Genomic DNA, 18,845 nt, shown 5'->3' on the forward strand with positions numbered 1-18,845 from the left:
GGCACAGGACTTTCCCTGCAGGTGCAAAGCCTGAGCTCTATCCCCAGCACTGAGGAGGCGGGGGGGGGGTCTTCCTGGCCCCTGCTGGTTATAATATGAAGCTTAAGTGTCAATGGCTTGTTAATGTTCTTGCCCTCTTCTCCTATCAAAAGATGACAGTTTATCAAACAACCAAACCTTTCTTCCTCATTTCCTTTGGAAACACTGGATCCTAGCCCGGGGTCTCATCATCCTCTTTTTACCTTGAGGCACTTGTAAGGAGATGGACCCTCAGCGCCTCTGCTTCCCTGGACAATAAGGGGTCAAAGTCTGGGGGAAGTGAGAGAGGAGGGAAGCAGTAAAGATGGGCAGAGAGGACAAGCAGAGCCAGAGCTAACAAGACTGCAGCTCCAAAAGGCAGTGGAATCCACTGCAGACCATTCCCATCAGTATTCCCCAGTTTGTCTGGCTGCTTCTTCCCTAGGCCCACTATACCCCACGTCCCCTAGATACTGTACTTTTAATCCATGAATTAGATGACTGAAAAAGTAAAAGGGAGAGATTCAACATTAAAGAAACAGACTGAGCTCAAAGAATGTTTTTGAGCAAAACACCTTAGGTCACTCGTATTCCCCTCCAATGTGCGGGCTGCTTGCCTTTTACCTGTCCCGGGGCTCGGCTCCCCATGGAGGACCACCCACCTAATGCTCTACACTGAGGGCTACACATGCTCCCTGTCTGCTGCCTCCAGTCACTGAAGTTCTCTGTCACTTCAGTACCCTTCCCAGAGTGACCTGCAGGCCACAGAAGGAAAATGCAATGTTCCAACTTTCGCAAACAATTAAAATTCACTAACTAAAGACACACAAATGTCAATAAGCCATTTTTTAATTAAAGTTTTTTTATGTTTCTGAAGAATTTTTTATTACGTGCTTGCAGTCCACAGCGTTTGCGCCCCCTGCGGGTCACTGGCACAAGTCTCCTCCTCACTGTGGCCATTAACCACTGTGTGTCGGCCTGCCTGCACCAGCAAACACCTGAGCAGACATGCATGGCACCCAGGCCAGCCGACTCGGGAGGCAGGCCCCGCTGTGTGGCACGGAGGGAGAGGAGAAGGAGGTTCGCTGCGTGCTGCCACCGCCTCTGAGCACTGGTCTTGCCCCTTAAGCTTCATGCAGCCTCCCACCACTGACGCCCAGGGAGCGTCCAGGCCTTCCACCTTGGCCTGGGCTCAGCCTCCATCCTGGGCTGAGGAGCGCTGGATCCATCTCTCCAGCCGTAGACGGCCTTGTGGACTCTCCTGGGAGCCTAACCTGACAGCATTGCTCTAGAGAACGCTGACCAGTAGTCTGCCACGGAGAGTGAGTCTAGAGAAACAAAATTCTAAGGACGCAGTTCTCTAGTCAGCTTAATGGCTTCTGGAGGTGGCTCTCTAACTGATGAGACCTGAATCTGCCATGGTCTCTCCTGGCAGCCCAGAGTCGTGGTGACCGCTCCAAATACACAACCCACCACTCATCAGATCTAAGATGCAGAAGTGCACAGTACTTCTACACACAGAAGAGTAAGAAGTACAACGGCTCACTGCTCTTAGCATCTCTGACAAAGCAACCAAGGAAAAGAACGTGCTAAAAGATTCAGCTCCCAAGCTCCAGACAAGGAAACAGCCTGGGACGCTGAAGGACAACCATCTTCCTTTAGCCACTGGGCTGAAAATACCACAGCTAAACCCAAGCCCGCGTACAAACTGGCTGACTTACAGCACAGGGTCACCCTCGGCCTCCGATACTGTCCGCAGATCAAATGGAGGCGTTGACTGTACCACAGTGGAACCCCGCAAACTGGGGTGGAGGCCTCTGGAGGAACCTAATGAGCCTGGGGACACTGAGCTGCTGGATACTGAGGAGAGTATTTTGCCAGAGGAAGAGACTGCTGCACCCTCCGGGGCAAAAACACCCTCACCACCCCCACTCACCATGATTTTGGCCTTCCCTGCACCCGAGGATGCTCACTCTGTGCTGCTTAGCAAAGGAGGTCCTGATGCAGTTACCAAGCAAGAACCCGCCCTGCCACCCACTTTCAGCGCTAGGCCAGTGCTGGGAAGCTTCCAGCGCTTTCAAAGACACAGCTTGCTATGGTGCATGTGCCACAGGTCACTGCCACTGAGCCAGGCCTAGATGCAGGCTCAAATCTCAGAGGGCTCCTAAGGTGAGGAAAACAGCACGACCCCTGGGAACATGTGCTGCACTCCCATTTTCTTCTATATAATGCTGTCTGGGCATAAACTAGCTTTGCTGATAACATACTGTAGAGCTCATGCGGGAACTAGGAGAGTAACCAACAATCCACGCAACTTGGGTATCTGTCAGTTTCATCAATGCAATCCAAAGCCACGGCGTTTCTCAAAGCCTGATCCATCAAGTAAATACCACGAATGAGGTTAACTCGGGACAAGGGTGTAGCTGTCAATATTACAGTGTGTGTAATCTGCTCTACACTCCTACTCCGGTGGTACAAACTCGTGGGAGAGTGAAAGTGACAATGTGAATGACACCGACCCCAAGCCTGGCCAGGAGCCTATTCTCCAGGCTCTCACTCTGCAGAAGCCTCCTGCTGTGATTCACAGCCAGGTGTACAGGCTGCTTCCCAGCTTCGCTGAGGAGTGGGTGAGGCGCCCCACATTGCTTTACCTTCTCAACTCAAGAAAGGGCCTCCCACCCATCCCCAAAGCCTGTCCTCCACACAGGGTTTGTAACGCTTGCTTCTCCCCTTTCAGCTACCAGTCTTCAGGACAGTGCTGAAGGTGGTTTTTGCCTCACTGTGTTAAGTATTTCCTGCTCTTTTTTCCTTAGTGTTAAAATTACCCCATTATTGGCAACACAAGACCCTGAAGTCAGCTCCCATGCTGTTTAACAAAACCCTACAGCTCTGGTTTTTGAAATACGTCTTGCCAGTCTGTAGCTCCCAGTGGCCTTGAATGCTGCCGGCTGAGACTGCAGGAATGTACCAGAGCACTCAACTACAACCTCAGCGTGGGTGGGTTCTGTTTGTTTTCTTGTTATTGTTATTTGCACAGAACACTGAATCTAGGGCCAGGCACTGAGCTATCTGCCCAGCTCTTTTTTTGTTTAGTCTTTTGAGCTGGGGTTCTTGATAGTTTCCTCAATTTCAAGGGGAATGCACTGCTCCAGGTTCATCTCTTTCGTTTTCTGCACACTCCAAGACTCTGCCACTCAGGCAGGGTCCCTGCCATAGCACAGTTTGGAGCTGTGGGCACTCCCCTCCACTCAGGGCCACCCTCAGCCCTGTACCACAGCTTACCACATGGTGATACATACAGACAGGGGAAAAAAAAGACTCCGAACCTACCCAGGGAATGTCTGGAAAATTCCAAACCAAGACACTTGGGTGCACTGGACAGCTCGGCCTGCCCTAGTCAATGTTCTTCCCCTGGAGCTCACCGGAAGTTCACGCGTGGGGGCTGCATCTCATACACATAACTGGAGAGGGAATTCTGGGAAAGTCTGTGCACAACAGATGCTGAGGCTGTGAGTCGGCACCCTGTCAGTCACCCTTGGAGGCCTTTCCATGGGGGGCTTTAAAGCAGGGGTGCACTAAAACCCTCTGCACACATGCTGTTTTGGCTTTACTAAACTCTTGCTGTTGTCTCCTCCTCTCGAGGTACTACCTCCAATTCCCTGTCCACGGTACCCAGAACTGGCTCTGAATCTGCCTGGGTCTAGGTGCTGTGCTTGGCACTACTGGCTACTGACTTTGCACCCCAATCACCCCAAAGCAACGTGTAGTTTAGGCCTTTTTTAGTGACTGCAGTTAGAAGGTACTTTCTCATACATTTCAAACACTAAGCTACCACTGAAATCTCCAAATTGAGAATTACAGTATATTTACTTGACTACTTTCATTTCATATCTGTGTGTCTTTTACCTTGGATACGTTATTTTCTAATGACAGTAACATAATGACTTTTCTGACCTACTATATGACACTTGTGTTCAAAATAGCAACACCAACACCGTGCCTAACAATACAAGGACTAGAAACTGTCTAGGATGTCTTTGTAGTTTCTGTCTCTAGGATTTATCTCACCAGGGTGCACAAGCCAATTTGTTAAGTCACCTGTAAAAACTCCCATCTGGGCTGGAGATTTAGCTCAGCGGCATAAGTGCCTGCCTTGCAAGCAGGCAGTCATGAGTTCGATCCCCAGTACCAATAAAAAGGAAAAAAAAAACAAAAAAAACCTCCCGTCTGTACAGCTAAACCACAATTCAGTTCCTAGTTCTTTTGACTGGTTTTGCCTTCAGTTTTTATATACTACTCTGCCTCTTGTTTCTGAGTTTTCAGCTCTACACGTGTATGGTTCTGCTAGAGCGTAGGCACAGTGGTCTAGGTGTGAACTCCAGCCTACTGGGTACCTGATGCTGAATGATCCTGAGCAGCAGCCCATAAGGGGTCTCTGCCTGCCTGCGCCAGGCCCTCTGTGTGCCCTGGGGTAGGGAACAGCCCTCTCTCCGAAGCAGGCGGCACAGAGAGGAGCCTCATCACACAGGCCCCGGGCAGCTGTCTGGTTTACTGCACTTAACTCCCGTATGCCAGGTGGGGGCCACCCTCTGAGAGCCTGTCCCATGCCCTCCTCGTTGGTCTGCGTGGTCCCTGGGCTGTGGGCAGTCACAGCACGGTCTCACCCTCTGCATGTGGAACTGTCCAGTCTTCCTGTTCCCACCCACTCTCGTGTGCTGCAAGGCAGGCAAAGCTGGCGAGGATGATCTCCCTCTGTGAGCGCCCGTCCATTAGCAGGAGCTTTGCTGCTGCCCAGAGCTGTCCCGAGTCCAGCCCTGTCCTTCCTCTCCTCCCATCTCTCCTCTCCCATCTGCTGTGTTCCTGGCGGATGCCTCGCTCACAGACCGATTTAGCTAGATGCTGTTTTCCACTATCCTGACACTCATCACCCAGCTCACCTCCACACATGACTGTGCTTCCTTATACACCTGAGGTTATTCAAGTAATCCCAGTTCTGCTATTTTAAAAAAATATACCAAGTAGCTGGGCATGCTGGCTCACATCTGTAATCCCAGCACTCCCGAGGCTGAGGCACGAGTTCGAGACAGTCTGTATTACAAAGTGAGCTCGGCAGGGCTAGGGATTTGGCTCAGGGGTATAAGTACCTGCCTGGCAAGCACAAGGTCATGAGTTCAATCCCCAGTACCAAAAAGAAAAAACCAAAGTAAGCTCAAGGCCAGCCTAAACTGTATAGTGAGACCCTGTCTCAGAAAGACTAAAAAACAGAAAAGGAAAGAGAAACAGACTATGTACTAAGCAAGCTTACTTGTGTTATGTTTCTGTCTCCCAAACTCTCTTTTGTTGAAGTGTTTCTTTGTTCTATTTTCTCCCCTGGGGTGTTAGGAACTCACACTGGCTCTTCAGTCACTTAATGGTTATTTTAGCATTACCTAAAATCAGCAGTAACACTCTCTCCCAGATGGTTTCTGGAACAGTCCTGTATTACCAGTAACACAGAGAAGTGTATTTATAAGCCAGGCATGGCAGTGGGACGCACCTACATGACCAGCTACCTGTGAGGCTGAGGCCGGAAGAGGCAGCTGAGCCCAAGAGCTGCAGCAGCAAGACCCCCATCTCCCTGAAACAAAAACAGTGCATTCATGAAGCTCCCAGACTCGAACCTGGGTCCTCTGGCAGCAGCACCGAGGCCTGAACGCAGGGTCTTTGTACTGAGCCTTATCCTCACCTTTTCCAGCCGAGACAGGCTCTCCCTAAACTGCCCAGCTTAGCCCCAAACTTGCAGCCCTCCTGCTTCTAAGCACCAGGATGAGCACCGTGACCCTAGCCAGGCTGGCTTGCTCTTCTTTATACTAACGCTCTACAGTGCTGACAGCTAGGCGTACAATTCGGAAAGGCAAATTCATCTGGGGTCATTTCAAAAGAAATGTTAAATCCTTCAAACGAATTTCAAGACACCGGAAGGTTAAATGTTAGGATCTGTGGGGTTCCCCTGGCTCCAATGCTTTCTTCCTAAGTGATGCCATATTGCTGGGCGTGGTGGTGCATGCCTACAACCCAGCACTGGAGAGGCTGAGGCAAGAGGATCACTGAGTTCAAGGCCAGACTGAACTACATAATGAGAATGTCTCAAACAAACAGAAAAATAATACAATAGAATAATTATAACAATATACTATAATAAAATACACTTAAAATTTATAAATTATCTCTGGAATTTTCCGCTCAGTATTTTAGACTGTGAGTGACCCCAAGGAACTGAACCATAGAAAGTGAAACCTTAGATATGAAGTAGGCGTTAGGGGAACGCAGGTGAAAAGTGCTAGGAAACACTGCTTTGTACCTGGAGCCACAAGGACCATGCCACGACATGTGCTTCACTCCACAAAAACATACTCAGAAACTGAATCCTCCATTTGGGACACAACACACATAGAAAGTTTTTAGTTTTTCGAGACAGACTCTCACTTTGTAATTTAGGCTGGCCTTGAACTCTGGTAATCTTCCTGCCTCAGCCTCCTGAGTGCTGGGATTGCAGGTGCGCACTACCATCCCCTGCTCAGAATACTTCAAGAAAAACAATGTAAAGTGAGAAGGGGAGGGAGGTTGAAGGGAGGGTAGGAGAATGGGGGAAAAAACAAATTACATCATACACAGGTACAAATTCTGATGAATTTGGTCATTATGTATATCTAAAATAAGATCTAAATACCAATAAGATCTGATAATAAAAAAAAAAAAAGAAAAAGAAAAAGAAAAAGAACAAAGCAGAGAGGCCCTGCGAGTTGAGAACAGTTACAGACAGGGCTGGGAATGCAGCTCAGCAGCAGATCTACCAAGCCCACACAAACGCCCTGGGCTGGACTGCAGGAAACAGAAAGAGTTACAGACTTGATTCTTTGAATTTATTAACTTGAGTGAAAACAACACTTAAAGCACATCCTCAGCTCATTAGCTAAATGTTATCCTGACCAGTCAAAAGTAAGGAAGTCTCCTGTTTCTATTCCTCTTACAGAAGAAATGCTGAAGACTCTGCAGACAGAAAAGTGGGATCATTCTAGAAAGCAGTCCTGAGGAGCCAGAGGGTGCCCCCAGCAGTCCTCTTCCTGCAAGCCCAGGCCTGGGCCAGCTGGGTGGCTGGCCAACCCGCCCACGCCCTGGAGCAGGAGGCCTCTAGCTTTCTGCAGCCTCAGCACAGCTGTGACCGGCAGAATGCAGGAAAGAACAACTCCCGCTGCCTGACAGCAGAGCAGGGCCCTCCCTCAGGGCACAGGCCACCCAGGGAAAGAGCTCTAGTGTTAGGGTGAGCATTTCTTATAGGCAGTCCTATGATTTTATGGTTTAAGAGCTGTTTTTGGGGTTTTTTTTTTTTTTTTTTTTGAGATAGGGTCTCATTATGTATATAGTTCAGGCTGGCCTTAAACTCCAGGCAATCCTCCTGCCTCGGCCTCCACAGTGCTGAGATTACAGGCGTGCCATCATGCCCAGCTAAGAGCAGTTTCTTCAAACCGTTTTACACAGACAGCATGGCATACCCACCCCATCAAGGTCTGAGTCCACCATTCTCCCTTGTTACTCGTATTTCCCCAACAGTTACAGGATTTGATTCCACCTAGAGTCACACCAACTTCGAAAATCGGGCTCCTGGTGACATGGTCTCTTTTCTTCCTTTATAGCTCTCTGGAAAATCATGAAACACTCTTAGCCACTCGGCCACACAGTGCAGACTGCACTAGGTCCTGACCCACAGGCCTCTAGTTTGCCAACCCCTGTTCTAAAGCTCAGCTGTGCAGAGACGTGTCCCAGTTCTTTTCTTTTTTTTTTTTTTTTTTCCTTTTTCATTTTTATCGGTACCAGGGATCGAACTCACGACTGCCTGCTTGCAAGGCAGGTACTTATGCCACTGAGCTAAATCCCAACCCTTTTTCAAGCCAAGCTGTACTCCTTCCAGTCATCTAAGATGCAGCCCCAGCCTTTGCCCTGCAGCCACTGCCCTCTTGCTTCTCACCCTGCACAGCTGGCTTCCCCATCAATGCCCCTCCTACCTGCTGTCTGAAAGGTTCAGGTCCACCACTGCAGACTGCGAAGGCCACAATGACAGACAGACAAGCCAGAGAACTGGAGCACAGTGAGAACCAGGGCTGTGACTAGAGACTGTTCTTTCGTTAGTAAACTCTGAATAAATGTTTCATGATCTTTTCCAAGATAAACCTGTTTAGTAACGTATCTATGAAAGCCGTCAAGGGATCTACAAAAACTCAAAATTCTACATTCAAAAGGACATCTTAGCCAGATAGAGTGACATGTAGTCACAGCATTCTGGGAGGCTGAGGCAGGAGGCTCACATGTTCAAACAGCCTGGGCTGCTTGGTGACTTGCTGAGACCCTACGTAAAAGTTTTAAAATGAGCTGGGGCTGTCCCTCAGGTTCAGTGCTGAAGCCCTGGGAAACACCAGTGGCACCCCCCAAAAGAAAAAAAGACACCTTTTCAAGGAAACTTTTAGAACACTTATGCTTCACCATGGTTCAGTGAGTCACTTTTGTTTTGTGTGAGCTTTACACAGTGGGGGCTCAGAAACCACAAGACCACCTTTCTCTACACTGTCTGTCCTCCCCATCCCAGAGCTACTGTCAGTCAATAAATAACTCATTCAAGGAAAACATCTGCTAAGAAATTACTTTGCAAACAAGGCTGGGGGGATTAATTTTTAAAATTTAATATTCAAATAAAATCAGATACTAAATCCTATGAAAGCCTGTACAAAGAAAGTAATTCCAACACAACCACTAAATACAAAACAAAATTGAAATGACAAGGCACTTTAGTGGTTTTCAAATTTTCTTTTAATAGATTCTGAGTTGGATGGCCTATCAGAGCTGGTAAATTTAAATCTGCACCAAAGAGTTAAGGTGCGTATCTGGCATCATTACAAGTGGACATGAAGAATGTTCAGTGTCCTTGTTGGTAAGGGTCACTAAGTGTGGTTTACATGAAGGCAAGTGGGTGTAGCGCAGGGGCAGAGCACAGGCTTAGCATGCATGAGGCTCTGGGTTCAGTCCCAGCACCAGAGTGGGAGAGGAGCAGCGGCAAAACACAGGAAACCCATACCCACACCCAAATGCTAAAAGGCTCTGTCACTCAGTAACCATAAAATATAAAAACCCAGACTCACAAAAACTGTGAGACTTAATTTTTTTAAATTTAAAAATTTTTAAATGAGAAACATGTAAATTCACAAAAATACATGTCAAGTAAAAGGGCAACACAAAACAGCTTACAATATTTCCATGTCAAATGCACGCATGTAAACAACCTGACTCAAACATAGGCAAAGGGCTTGAGTAGACAATTTTTCAAAGAAAACGTAAAAATGGCCAATAAATACACAGAAAGATGTTTAATATGACTAATACTAAGGAAGCACAGATCAAACCTACAGTACGCAGTCATCTCACACTCATTAGGACAACCCCTGTAAAAGCAGGAAGAAGAGGGCCGGGGCAGCAGCTTGGTGGTAGAGCACTTGCACAGCACGCAAGAAGTCCTGGGCTCCACCCCAGCGCCGTGAAACCCCCACACCAACCAGAAAGTCACACTGTAGAGGAAGTGGAGTGACATGACCCTTATGTCCTGCAGATAGGATGGAAACCAGCACAGCCACTGTGCAAATCAGCACAGTGACTCCCCATGAAGTTAAACAGAACTAACGTAAGATTCTACCTCTGAGCACTGCACAACAGAACTGCAAGTGCGTTTCAAAGAGAGATCTATACACCCATGCCTGCACATTATCTGTGGAGTCAAAGCTGAGCCTAACTTGAATGGCTGTGAATGGGTGGGTCACTAAGATGTGGTACATACATGCAAGGAGATACTATTCTGCCTTTAAAAATACGGGAATTCTGACACATGTGAAAACAAGCATAAATATTTATTACAAAAATGAAGACATATGCTAAGTAAAGTAAGTCACAAAAGCCAAGCATGCAGCTAGGAGTCCACTGGGCTGAGGTACCTAGAATAAACAGGCAGAGAAACGGCAGCACAGAATCTGCCAGGTCTAGGCAGAGAGAGAATGGAGTTTGTTTAACGAGCAGTTTCATTTTACAAGATGAAAGCAATCCTGCAGCAGGACAGTGGCGAAGTTCTGCTGATTACATAGTCCCAAAGAACTCCATGCCACAAAACTATACACTTAAAAGAGGTGAAAACAAGCTGGGTGTGATGACACAAACCTGTAAATCCTAGCACTCAGGAGGCTGAGGCAGGAAGATCACTGTGAGTTCAAGCCAGCTTGTACTACACAGTGAGTTCAAGGCAAGGCTGCTCTACTCAGTAACATCATCTCAAAAAAAAAGAAAAATTTAAAACAGCAAATTTTGTTCTATATATTTTATCACAATGAGAAACATACGCGTAACACAAAACTGACTTTAAAGGGACATAAGGTTTAGCAATTTAAAATTTATTACTTTTCTATAAACTCTAATGCAAAAGTAAATAAACAGGTAAACCTTCAAAGCACATCTCACATAACACGTAACATGTAGGGAGGCTTTGCAAGAGTTTGATCAGACAGCTTTACAAACAGCTGTCACAGCACCTGCCAAGCCACAGCTGGAGGGACACATGGCACCACTGTCCGGCAGCAGACACTCCCCCTCCAGCCCCCTAACCTTCCTGCACCAGAGGTAGCCTGCAGCCAGTGTCTGTGGTGGTGCTGAGGGAAGAGTACGTGGCCAGCCTCTCTGAGGTGTGTGCTGGGAAGAGAAGACGCCAAGGCAGGCAGAGGTGCAAGGGGGCAGAGCATGAGAGCCCGATTTCATGGACAACACAAGATCCCTGTGGCCGACTGGATGCCCGCAGAGTCAATGAGTGCAGGAATCACGCCTGATTATAGCTGTCCTTACTTCCCGGGATGCCTGTAGATGTCTCTGCTGCCACACCTGGAGATGGCTTTCCTTCCTCTGCCAGCGGGTGGGCCAAATACAGGCTTCAGGGTGATAGCATCGTCCTGAGCAGAAACAACCCCCAAAACAGGGAACTAACAATCCACACAGCGCAGCTTCTCCTGAGGGAGGACAGAGGACCTGGTGGCTTGATTTCTCCAGGTGACAGCAGCTTAGACAAAGGCCCACGACAGACGAATCCAAACAGGAGCAGGTGACAGTCACACTGCACATCAGTCTCAGGACTGAGTGTGCCCATTCGCCCCCTCAGCAGGACCGTCTGCAGCCTCCGCAGGTGCGCCCCAAGATGTTTTCATCTTGTAAAATGAAACTCCAGCCCTCTGATGACCCAGCCCCCACCTCCCAGCCGAATGCACTGCACTGCTCACAGGTCCGGTCCACAGCTTATACCAGCCAGAACCCGCAAGCAACACATGCAGCCAGCACGTGGATGCCAGACAGACTCCCTGACTGACCAGCCTGGCCACATCCCTCACCGCACCTCGCGGGCAACCCATACTGCCTAGGCTTCGAGTTTCCCCAGCTGTGCTACTTGAACAATTTGTCACCTTTGCCACCAATAAAATCATGTCAGGAAGACAAAGACACATTCATCTGTATTCCTATCAATGGATGGATAGAGACTACAGGGACTTGGGACTGAGGCAGGAAGTACTTAGGTTGGTATCTGAACCTGTATGAGAAAGAATCTTTATCTGCGATCACTTCCAGCTGACATGTAGCACTCCTATGTGACAGCAGACAATGAACTCTGGGGCTTCTCCAGGACCAGTGACAAGTACAGTCACAAAGAATTCCAGCTGTCAGCCGTTACCACATCCCTCCTCCCCAAGCACTTCCCAAAGCCACCATGGGGCCTGGGTCGGTGGGGCTCAGATGGGGTCCAATGCTGACCTGACTCAGTATTTGGTGACTGCACTTCAGAATCATTGCGTCTCTGCTTGGTCCTATTTCATTTTGACCAGGCAAACATGGGAAACTTAAAGAGCTAAGGTCTACACTAGCCACTACTTAACAGTTTCAGAGAGCTGAACAATTTGCAACAAAAATGAAAGTTGTGATGTTACTTGAATAGTAAGTAACGTTGTACTTCTATTCACAACCAGGACTTTGCAAAAGTTAGCAGTTCTGCCACAAGTATATGGCTACATGTAAACCAGAGGCCTGGGATGGGAGATCATTAACCATGTAACCCGAAGACACTAGGCACAAGCCACCCATCACCTGCCATGTTTCAGGGACTGTAAACACATTTAAATCTCCAGGGTTTCAACTCCAGTTGCCCTGCTGAGAAAGTGTCGTGTCAGCAGGGATTCCCAACATTTTGGTTTAGTGTACACAACAGCGGACTTAGCAAAACTGCTAACTAGACCATCACATATCACTCTCCCCTCTATACAGAGGCGGTTGCAAATGATGGACCGCAAGCATGATTCGGGTCTGCCACCTTACAAACCAACCAGACTCCAGGGACACTCCAGTGTATCATCTACAATTGCAGTTCAAATTTCCCCTGAATCCCTCCTTATCAACTAACAGCCCGGCGGGAAACGCAGCTCTATGGCTGTGGGCTTGCCCAGCATCTGCCAGGCCCTGGGTTCAATCCTCTGCACAGCAAACAACAGTAACAGTACTTAAGAGAAAGATCCATCTTTTTTTACTATCAAAAAATGAAGTTTTAAAAAAAAAAGTTAAGAAAGCCAAATGAGAGCGGAAGGTTTCTTCCATTCTTTAATGGAAAGAGCCCACATCTTCGGGAAACCCGTTACTTTCTTCCGAAGCTAACTCTTCGGTCCTCTATTTAAGTCAGAACCTCTTACCGAGGCGAATCTATCCTGACTGCTGCACGCCTGGGCTCAAATTTAGCAAACACACGCACACCTGCACCGGGAGCACCTGGCGCACAGGTAGGACTCCAACATCCCGCGGCGGAACCCAGCGAGCAAGCAGGTCCCGGGCCCGGACCAAAGCGAGGCATCGCAGGGGCGCTACGCGGAAATAAAGCCGACTCCTTTCTCTCGGTTTTCTGTCTTTTTTTAAGTGGCACGATTTCGCTCGAAAGCAACGTGGAAACCCACGGAGCGGGCACGCGGGCCGAACTCCCGCCGAGTAGCTATCTACGCGAGCTCTTGAATATAAAGAACGCGTCGTAACCGGCCCCCGGGACCCGCCGCCGCGACGCAGGCCCGGGCCGCTCCGCAGCGTGCGCCGCCGTCCTCGCGCCCCGAGGTAGACCCCGCCGCCATCTTCCCGGCCCGTGCCCCCGGGCCCCCATCCCGCGCGCCCCCGCCGCCCCGCCCGCGCGCGCTCCCGCCGAGGACGGTTAGGAGCGCGCCCCCGAGCGGGCCCGGCGCGGCGGCCGCGGAGCTTTCCAGAAATTTCCGCGTCCTGAGCCCACACAGGAAACCCGCCGGGCGCGCCCCCGCGCCGCCGGCCGCCCGCGCCCCCTCCCCGGCCGCGCGCCCGCACCCCCTCCCCGCCCCCTGCCCCGGGCGGCAGGTCGAGCGCGGGTTCGGGCGCCGCACCCCGCACGCCCAGCCCCGGGGCGGCGGCAGCGGCGGCCGCGGCCGGCGTGATTGATAGGGACGGCGGCGGCGAGAGCGGCGGCGGCGGCGGCGGAGCGGTTGAGTGACAGCTTACCTGGGTGCCAATCTTCATCACACTGACAAGCGGCTGCAGCAATCGGGACCCGCAGTGCCGCGCCCGCGTCCAACCGTCACGCCGACGCCGGGCCACGCGACACAGCCTCGCTCAATGGGAGGAGGGCGACGCCGACGCGCGCCGCATCAATATTCACTGCGGGGGCGGGGCCTGCCGGGGATGGGCCCCGCCCCCGTTCGGCGCTCCGCCGAAGTGGGGCGGGGCCTACGTGGGGGCGGGGCGGGGCGGGGGCCAGACCCACCCCCGCCTCGCCCCCGCAGACAGGCCCCGCCCAGCGAGCCGCGCCCCGGCGGAGCGGCAGGCCCCGCCCAGGAGGCGGGGCTTTCCAGAGTCTTGCCTTGGTGGCGAGGCGTGGCCACGAGCGCGCCCCGCCCCCACTGGCTGCTCCGCCACTTGAGTGCTTTGCGGAACCGGACGAAACCATCTGCGGCTCCGGCACAAGGAGAGCGGGCTCTACCATCTGCGGTCCCAGCTGTGCAGACGTTGCTCAGCCGCCTTGTTTACGCTGGATCTCGCCCCCTTTAGGTGCTAACTGTGAGGCCGCCCTCCTGGCCTGAGTGAGTGTGTGCGGGGGAGAGCAGCGGGTGCACGCGTGCATCCCCACTGTGGATTGAAATTGCTGCCCGGGAACCCAGCCCCTGCGCCGCGACCTGGCGCCTCCACGGACCTTCTGTGGCTGCGCCTGGGCTCCCTGGAGCGCACCTGCCTCCCATCTGACCCAGGCGAACCCAAGGTCCAGGCCAAGGCATGGACAGTGCCAGCCGTCCTCTCCGACACGGCGCGCCTGCGAGTCCCACCGGAAGTCCTAGGCTAGTCGGCTGGTGCAGAAGCACCGATTTCTCCCCAGTGCCCACGAGGCGCCCTCAGCTGTGCAAACCCAGGACAACCCGTGGTGACTGACGCACCTGCACTCGGTCCAGGCCTTCTGTGGACTCTTAAGTCGTGGGCGAAGTGCCCCGCGGTGCTGCCCAGCGCGTGTTCAGAAAGAAGAGCTGTACAGGTTACAAGTGGAGGAGGCCAAGGAGGCCTCGAGCAAGAAAATTCACAAGGACCCAAAAAGCTCAGTAATGGAGACCACTACAAAGTTTGCAGAGCCCAGTGCACGATGGAAATGTAGGGTCCTGTGTTCAAAATTATGCAGCATTTCAAGGCAGCAGCAGGGGAAGAGATGGCAATTGAAGTCTGAGCAGTGCCCTATGTGGCTAACAGGAAAAATATAACTCCCAACCTGTTAGGTGTCACATGTGCAGAGTTTGTGGTCTCACGGCATCAAGGAATGAAGTTGTGAATGAAAGGAAGAAGTTGCTGAGTTTTATCGGCCATGGGCAGAAAAACAGCTCCTAGAGTTCCAGAAGGAGACCTCGAATGGGTGGCCACTGAAACCCTCTGGCCGAGGTCATTTATACAGCAGAATCACAGCGCAGGCGCACCGTGGCTCAAACTACAACAACATGGGATTAAAAGTATACTGGCTTAGCCAATATAGATCCAACAGGGGACGGAGTCACGGAGCAGGGGTACATGGGAAGAACAAAGGCGTTTGTGAGGAGGGGTGGTACGGGTCCAGGTGCACTTTCTGGTCACCCACCTGTGTGTCTGATGCCTGCCTGGGTCCACAGGACCGAGTGGTGCTAATGATATATAATCCCAAACTGCTGTTTCCTGTCTAGGGAGGCATGCAGGTCTAGCTATTGCTTTCTGTCCTGAGACTTGATTCTCTCCAGGTTTGCCTGCAGCCACAATTCTGATGTCTGAATTTTTTTGTGCTGACTTCCCTGAAGGCCCAAACCCTTTCTCACAGCACAATATAGTTCTATCTGACTGTCTCTAATATGACCACCCTAGCCCAGGCCTTGTGGTCTTCATCTAGTCCTGGCTGCTGTTTTAACATTTTTCTTGGGGCCCAACCAGCCTATAAAACAGTAGAGGTGCGGCTGGAGGAACCAGGTGTGTGGGCCCCAGAGCCAGATACACACTTCTGCCTGAGGTTCAGGGGCGATGGGGGCTACCACTGCCCATCTGCCCCTGGGCCCCTGGAGCTGACTGTCAGTTGGCCCAAGCCTGTCTGCTGCTGTATACTTCCTTCTCTGTTCTGTCCATCTCAGGCAAAGGAGAATGCCCCCACCTGTAATCATTCATAATTAGGGGGTCCACCCTCAGAAACATACTTAAAACTTGGGTTTGGGGTTTGGAGGGATCAGAGTTTCATTGGCTTCCTTAAGCACCCGCCTTCTCTACCCACCTGCAAAATCCTCCTTCTAAGAGAAAGAAAAAAAAAAAAAAAGAAACATGAACATTTGTACATTTTAATTCCAATGATCAGCCAATTCTTTCTGTTCTCTTCCCAATATGATTTCTGAAGATCTATTATTTCTCAAGGATCATGGTTTCATACATGAAATAAACAATTGCATATATGGTGGCTTTTTTGTTTTGTTTGTTTTTTGACCTTTTTGAAACGGTTTCACTATGCAGTTAAGGCTGGCCTTGGACTCACTGTGAATGTAGCCCAGGAAGGCCTTGAGCTACAGCAATCCTGCCTCAGCCTCCTGAGTGCTGGGATTACAGGCATGTCTATAGTAATTCTTTTTTTTTTTTTTTATCTTTTTCCTTTTTATCGGTACCAGAGATCGAACTTGCGACTGCCTGCTTGCAAGGCAGTCGCTTATGCTGCTGAGCTAAATCCCCAGCCCCTATAGTAATTCTTTATACAAGTAGATGAGCAGAATTTCTTCTGGTTGCCAGTTATACAGGGTACAACCTGCAGAGTTAAAGAAATGATATTGGGACTTAAATTGACTCACAAAGCCTGAAGCTAAATCATCATTTAGCTATAAACAGCCTTAAAATTGCTCTCCTTAAACTGTATTCTGTCTTTTCTAAATTTGCCTTGCCTAATCTCCTTGTTTTATTTACTTATTTATTGGTACCAGGGATCGAGCTCCCAACCACTCATTTGCAAGGCAGGCACTTACGCCACTGAGCTAAACCCCAGGCCCTTTATTCTCCTTGTTTTAGACAGGAGTGTTTTCTTCTTTCTCTTTCTCTCTCTCTCTCTCTCTCTCTTTTTTTTTTTTTTTTTTGGTACTGGGAACTGAGCTCAGGACATCATGCCTGTCAGGCAGGTGCTGTGGCACTGAGTGTATATCTGGCATTCTTCTTTCTTTTTCTTGTTTTCTTAAAAGATAATAAAACAAAATGAAACAAACCAAAATGATGAATCCCTTGGATTTCAAAAACAAGACAGGAAATCAACAATAGTTACTGTTGCACATCGTTATCCTCTAGATAGCTGCTCAGGCTACCAGACACAGCAGGCAAAGTTAAACAGTAGAAGCCCTAAATTGTTTCTTTACTTCAGTTGGTATCATTTCAGAAATTTCAGGTGTGTGGCTTCTAATTTCTTTTATGAATGTGTTTTCTGGACTTGTTCTGGGTGGGATAATAGGCATGCAAAATTTACCAAACAGTATAAACGCTAAGTTGTCTCCTTACTTTCAGTTGCCAGGAACTCCGCGATTTCAGGTGTATGACTTACAGTCTCTTTGTTTCTTTTTTTAAATAGGATTTTAGTATGTGGTTTAGGGCTGGCCTTGAACTCACTGTGTTCAGCTGGTTTCAAATTTGAGGTGCCTCAGTCTCCTGCATGCTGGGATTACCATTGCACACCACCATGCTCTGCTATAGACAGGAGCATTTTAATCTGCAGAGTGTTGGTGATGTACAAAAGCCCATAGGTGACAGAGAAGGGGAGGGATCACATGACCACAGGCTGTTAGATGGATAATGCACCTGGGCACAGGCAGAAGCACTGTGACCACAGGGAAGGCAGATAAGAGCAACTCGGGAAAAGCCACAGAAGAGTTGAACTAGCCAGGAGGTGGACATGCTCATTGTGGACCCAGACTGGAATCAGCAGGGACCCAACAGGAAGGTAAGGTGTGGACCCCACATGGCAGAGCTTCTGGCCTAGAGTATAAGGCTCCCAGGAGCCAACTGGATGGATGCCCTGTCTCACAGTGGGACAATCTGGGGAGAGGCTGGAATAGTGGAGACAGGATGGTTGGGAGGTCCTTGAAGGATGTTAAGATATGGAAAGACACAAGTGAAAAAGTGAACCAGAGACCATTTCTGATCCGGGCAGGTCTCTTCAATCATGAAGGCAATCGGTTTGGCTGATGTACAGATGGCTCCAGTTTGCAAAGGTTGGCAGAAGATGGGAAGTAACTGGTGACCGGAGCCGCGGGAGACAGGAGACCAAACTCGAGCAGGATCAGCTCTCAAACTTTATTGCGTACAGCAAACCGGACCTGACAAGGTCCGCCACCCTCAGTGTTGGTTCCTCTTCCGCCCGTTGGGGGCAGGAACAACCTCTTATAAGGGGAAGCAGTATCCAATCACAGAGAAGCGCGCCTAACAAGCTGATAGGCTAGCGTCACGGGTAACTGGGCAGATATGACAATTTGGCGGGCTTGTTCAGGCCGGGAAGAACCCGGAAGCAGGAAATGGGCGCCATCATAGGCGGCTTCCCACATCTCCCCCTTTTTTATTTATTAAAATAGGATGGTCTGTGGGTCCCTCCAAGGTGTCTATGACCTTGTTGCTGTTAGACACCTAGGAGTGGGCCTACCTTGTAGGCCGAGGTATGAGAGAATGTAGAGGTCTACACCCTGCTGTGCATCACCCTGTTTTGTGCATATCCTTGCGCCAGGACCATGCTCAAGGTGAGTGGTTCATTTTTTCGCAGGGCCAGGCTTTTGTGAACCGAACCTGGATGCATATAGACATTCATTCCTGCCTTCCCCCCAACCTTTGGGGCGGACGGCACTGCAGTACCCTTGGTCTCGCATCTCAATGCCAATAATTTGACTCCAGAAGGGACCCCTGGCCTTATAGGCCATGTATATCTGAGTGGAGCCTGTCTTAGGTTGACCGGGAGGGCTTTTCCCGTCTTACCCGTCATTGGCTTGCCCACTCAGCTCTTATAGCTGATGTTCTGCAATGTGAAGGAGATATGCGGCGGCCTGCTGCTGAGTTTGTATGAGGCGATCTAACAAGCATTTAATAACCACAAGCCCCACTAGGAAGGCCACGGCAATCAGGATCCAAGTAGTCAGGTTGGGCCAGGAGAACCAGGAGGTGACGCGTTCCCACAAACTGGCTATAACACTGCCTAAAGTTGATAAATCAAACCTGAC

The 18,845-nt window shown here is 50.0% G+C and overlaps 1 protein-coding gene across 3 annotated transcripts in view; it reads right to left on the reverse strand.

Moving 5' to 3' along the window:
* Pknox1 (PBX/knotted 1 homeobox 1) overlaps positions 1-13,792 on the reverse strand; it is a 51,035-nt gene extending 37,243 nt beyond the window's left edge. For all 3 annotated transcript variants that reach the window (XM_063224548.1, XM_063224551.1, XM_063224547.1), the window contains exon 1: positions 13,627-13,792. The gene's annotated coding sequence lies outside the window, so the exon portion shown is untranslated. The remainder of the gene's footprint in view (positions 1-13,626) is intronic.
* Between the last annotated feature and the right edge of the window lie 5,053 nt (positions 13,793-18,845).

The sequence above is a fragment of the Cavia porcellus genome, unplaced genomic scaffold (assembly GCF_034190915.1).
Source record: "Cavia porcellus strain 051 isolate PalLab524CR breed Dunkin Hartley unplaced genomic scaffold, mCavPor4.1 scaffold_15, whole genome shotgun sequence".
NCBI lineage: Eukaryota > Metazoa > Chordata > Mammalia > Rodentia > Caviidae > Cavia > Cavia porcellus.